This window comes from Schistocerca piceifrons, unplaced genomic scaffold, assembly GCF_021461385.2.
Source record: "Schistocerca piceifrons isolate TAMUIC-IGC-003096 unplaced genomic scaffold, iqSchPice1.1 HiC_scaffold_1158, whole genome shotgun sequence".
In the NCBI taxonomy this organism is placed as follows: domain Eukaryota; kingdom Metazoa; phylum Arthropoda; class Insecta; order Orthoptera; family Acrididae; genus Schistocerca; species Schistocerca piceifrons.
The window spans coordinates 1-5000 of record NW_025726970.1 but is presented as its reverse complement, the minus strand read 5'-3'; the positions used below and the strand labels follow the sequence as shown (position 1 = coordinate 5000).

At 56.9% G+C, this 5000-nt stretch overlaps 2 non-coding genes across 2 annotated transcripts; both read left to right on the top strand.

Moving 5' to 3' along the window:
- Positions 1-2079: 2079 nt before the first annotated feature.
- LOC124728393 lies at positions 2080-3988 on the top strand. Its single transcript, XR_007007353.1, has one exon. It is a non-coding gene; the product is annotated as a small subunit ribosomal RNA (ribosomal RNA).
- Positions 3989-4339: 351 nt separating this feature from the next.
- Positions 4340-4494, top strand: LOC124728390. Its single transcript, XR_007007350.1, has one exon. It is a non-coding gene; the product is annotated as a 5.8S ribosomal RNA (ribosomal RNA).
- Positions 4495-5000: the final 506 nt, after the last annotated feature.

Here is a 5000-nt window from a genome sequence, read left to right as displayed (position 1 = left end):
CTCAACCTAACCCATGTTGTGCCTCAACCTAACCCATGTTGTGCCTTAACCTAACCCATGTTGTGCCTCAACCTAACCCATGTTGTGCCTTAACCTAACCCATGTTGTGCCTTAACCTAACCCATGTTGTGCCTTAACCTAACCCATGTTGTGCCTTAACCTAACCCATGTTGTGCCTTAACCTAACCCATGTTGTGCCTTAACCTAACCCATGTTGTGCCTTAACCTAACCCATGTTGTGCCTTAACCTAACCCATGTTGTCGCCTTAACGTAACCCACGTTGTCGCCTAAACCTGCTCTGTAATTGTTATACGACTCGTTCAATTACTGTAGTGTTGCCCACCCGCAACCCTCGCAATATAGTTCGCTACTCGCACTGCCCGCACCCCTGTGTATCGCTTCATGTTAAACACCTTGCAAGTCTTGCTCACTTTCCACATGCTCCTGCTGTACACTGTAATGTGGATGGCAGCAGGACGTACATGCCGCCCCTCCCCACGTCCCCACCTTGCCCCCTGCCTTCGCAAGCTGGTTGGTGAGAAGTTTGCATGTTCAATGCCCTTCGCATGCGACGTACTCAGGCTACGTTGTGGTGCGGCCTGTGTCAACTGTCCGCTGATGTCGTACGCGTGAACCACAATCTGTACTGCACATTCGTCCTTATGTACTGAATGATACATCGTGGCACATGTGTGACCGCACAACGACTGCGCCCAAAAACGGCGGACCATACAGTGCAAATATTGTGCACGCAGCTACGTGTCGTCTCCCTATGAGAGCTGGATTGCAGTGTGGTACGCCATAGAGACGTGTGGGAGGAACGGACGCCGTGGATGGCGATCAGCATGAGCTGTCTGTTGATGTATTCGGACCTAGTCGTCTCTCCTCACACACCGTGATGGCATGGTGCACCGCGTTCCATATCTGCGACATGCTACAGAGGCCGGTTGACAGTCGTTCGAGCAATGGACATCGCATACGTACGGGGGCCACCTTCCACGTATTGTCTAGGCGTGCACATTTTGTTGCGTGTATGTGGGCAGACGTAGTGTGGCGTGACACCTGACACAGGCATGCAATAATCGTTGAAGTTGCAAATGGCGATGGACGCCTGCGTTTTCTGGTGAAGTTACGCAAATGAACAAATGGTAACCTGTTGTGGTGCGGTTGTTCTCGCTAGGGGTGAATCGGTGATGGCGACGATAGGTTGAGGTACTAACCGGTTGTTCCAGCGATACCCACCATGCCGACGAAACTGAACGGCATCTGGGTGTGAAGCGATACGCGGCGGTGGCTGGGTGGGACCGTCCCCGGCCGGTGAGGGGGCGCCTCCCGGCGTGCTGGCCGCGCGGTGCGTGGGCGCACGCGCTACAGCCGGCTGGTGGGGGCGGCCAGTGGCAGGCGCGCCGGCCGACGGACGCGGCAGGCGTCGCAGCTGCGCGCCGGCGCACCCTGCGCGCGGCGCCGTGCGGCCAAAGTAGGTCCTCGCGGGCCCGGTGCGAAGCGCGGTGGACATCTTCAGTGTGCTGGTCCGATTGAGGACTGTGTGCGTTGAGGATGCGCCGCCGCCCGGCGCTCGGCGCCGCGACGCCGTCTGCTGCTCGGTCGCCCCAGCGGTTCTCGCTGGTGGTTTGTATCGCAGCTGTGCGGATGTGTTGGCGCGTGCGCTGTGCTGGGAGAGTTCGCTTCGGCACCCAAGTGGGGCTTTTGTCCTTCTGTGGCGCTGGCGTTGGAGCTGCCGGTCACCGTAGGTGGCGCGTGTTGTCTCCCGCCGGCAATGCCACGACAGCACGCTCCCGGGCCTCTGTCGGCAGCGGCAAGCTCAGTTGGGAGCACGGGTGGTCGCACCGAAAGCGTCTACTCGCCTAACTCCGGGCGATTGCGCCTCTCTCGAACCCGACCAAGTACTTGGGACGGCGCTGCGCGCCGCCGGGACCTGAGAGGGTTTCGAGGTGTATTGTGCAGGGGAGCTCAGCCTCCTCCTGTTTGCAGAATGATTGAGCGGACGCTTGCGTGTTCGCGCGGGCCCCCGGGACACACTCCCGGGCGGCCGGCTGCTCAGCTCTAGTTGACGCAGCTCCCTGGTTGATCCTGCCAGTAGTCATATGCTTGTCTCAAAGATTAAGCCATGCATGTCTCAGTACAAGCCGCATTAAGGTGAAACCGCGAATGGCTCATTAAATCAGTTATGGTTCCTTAGATCGTACCCACGTTACTTGGATAACTGTGGTAATTCTAGAGCTAATACATGCAAACAGAGTCCCGACCAGAGATGGAAGGGACGCTTTTATTAGATCAAAACCAATCGGTCGGCTCGTCCGGTCCGTTTGCCTTGGTGACTCTGAATAACTTTGGGCTGATCGCACGGTCCTCGTACCGGCGACGCATCTTTCAAATGTCTGCCTTATCAACTGTCGATGGTAGGTTCTGCGCCTACCATGGTTGTAACGGGTAACGGGGAATCAGGGTTCGATTCCGGAGAGGGAGCCTGAGAAACGGCTACCACATCCAAGGAAGGCAGCAGGCGCGCAAATTACCCACTCCCGGCACGGGGAGGTAGTGACGAAAAATAACGATACGGGACTCATCCGAGGCCCCGTAATCGGAATGAGTACACTTTAAATCCTTTAACGAGTATCTATTGGAGGGCAAGTCTGGTGCCAGCAGCCGCGGTAATTCCAGCTCCAATAGCGTATATTAAAGTTGTTGCGGTTAAAAAGCTCGTAGTTGGATTTGTGTCCCACGCTGTTGGTTCACCGCCCGTCGGTGTTTAACTGGCATGTATCGTGGGACGTCCTGCCGGTGGGGCGAGCTGAAGGCGTGCGACCGCCTCGTGCGTGCTCGTGCGTCCCGAGGCGGACCCCGTTGAAATCCTACCAGGGTGCTCTTTATTGAGTGTCTCGGTGGGCCGGCACGTTTACTTTGAACAAATTAGAGTGCTTAAAGCAGGCAAGCCCGCCTGAATACTGTGTGCATGGAATAATGGAATAGGACCTCGGTTCTATTTTGTTGGTTTTCGGAACCCGAGGTAATGATTAATAGGGACAGGCGGGGGCATTCGTATTGCGACGTTAGAGGTGAAATTCTTGGATCGTCGCAAGACGAACAGAAGCGAAAGCATTTGCCAAGTATGTTTTCATTAATCAAGAACGAAAGTTAGAGGTTCGAAGGCGATCAGATACCGCCCTAGTTCTAACCATAAACGATGCCAGCCAGCGATCCGCCGCAGTTCCTCCGATGACTCGGCGGGCAGCCTCCGGGAAACCAAAGCTTTTGGGTTCCGGGGGAAGTATGGTTGCAAAGCTGAAACTTAAAGGAATTGACGGAAGGGCACCACCAGGAGTGGAGCCTGCGGCTTAATTTGACTCAACACGGGAAACCTCACCAGGCCCGGACACCGGAAGGATTGACAGATTGATAGCTCTTTCTTGATTCGGTGGGTGGTGGTGCATGGCCGTTCTTAGTTGGTGGAGCGATTTGTCTGGTTAATTCCGATAACGAACGAGACTCTAGCCTGCTAACTAGTCGCGTGACATCCTTCGTGCTGTCAGCGATTACTTTTCTTCTTAGAGGGACAGGCGGCTTCTAGCCGCACGAGATTGAGCAATAACAGGTCTGTGATGCCCTTAGATGTTCTGGGCCGCACGCGCGCTACACTGAAGGAATCAGCGTGTCTTCCTAGGCCGAAAGGTCGGGGTAACCCGCTGAACCTCCTTCGTGCTAGGGATTGGGGCTTGCAATTGTTCCCCATGAACGAGGAATTCCCAGTAAGCGCGAGTCATAAGCTCGCGTTGATTACGTCCCTGCCCTTTGTACACACCGCCCGTCGCTACTACCGATTGAATGATTTAGTGAGGTCTTCGGACTGGTACGCGGCATTGACTCTGTCGTTGCCGATGCTACCGGAAAGATGACCAAACTTGATCATTTAGAGGAAGTAAAAGTCGTAACAAGGTTTCCGTAGGTGAACCTGCGGAAGGATCATTACCGACTAGACTGCATGTCTTTCGATGTGCGTGTCGTGTCGCGCAACACGCTACCTGTACGGCTCGCCGTAGCCGTGCGCCGCGTGCGGAACCACGCGTGCCTCTCAAAACTAGCGGCAATGTTGTGTGGTACGAGCGCTGAAGCGCTGGAGCGGCTGGCCTGCGGCACCTGGCGCCTGGCGCCGGTTTTGAATGACTTTCGCCCGAGTGCCTGTCCGCTCCGGTGTGGAGCCGTACGACGCCCGTCGGCCGTGAGGCCGTTGGACACAGAACGCTGGAACAGGGGCCGCCACACGCCTCACTCCCGCCTATGCGACCGTCTCGAAAGAGACGGCGGAAACTGAGAAAAGATCACCCAGGACGGTGGATCACTCGGCTCGTGGGTCGATGAAGAACGCAGCAAATTGCGCGTCGACATGTGAACTGCAGGACACATGAACATCGACGTTTCGAACGCACATTGCGGTCCATGGATTCCGTTCCCGGGCCACGTCTGGCTGAGGGTCGGCTACGTATACTGAAGCGCGCGGCGTTTGCCCCGCTTCGCAGACCTGGGAGTGTCGCGGCCGCCTGTGGGGCCGGCCGCGTCTCCTCAAACGTGCGATGCGCGCCCGTCGCCTGGCGGTTCGCATACCGGTACTTTCTCGGTAGCGTGCACAGCCGGCTGGCGGTGTGGCGTGCGACACCTCGTACAACGACCTCAGAGCAGGCGAGACTACCCGCTGAATTTAAGCATATTACTAAGCGGAGGAAAAGAAACTAACAAGGATTCCCCCAGTAGCGGCGAGCGAACAGGGAAGAGTCCAGCACCGAACCCCGCAGGCTGCCGCCTGTCGTGGCATGTGGTGTTTGGGAGGGTCCACTACCCCGACGCCTCGCGCCGAGCCCAAGTCCAACTTGAATGAGGCCACGGCCCGTAGAGGGTGCCAGGCCCGTAGCGGCCGGTGCGAGCGTCGGCGGGACCTCTCCTTCGAGTCGGGTTGCTTGAGAGTGCAGCTCCAAGTGGGTGGTAA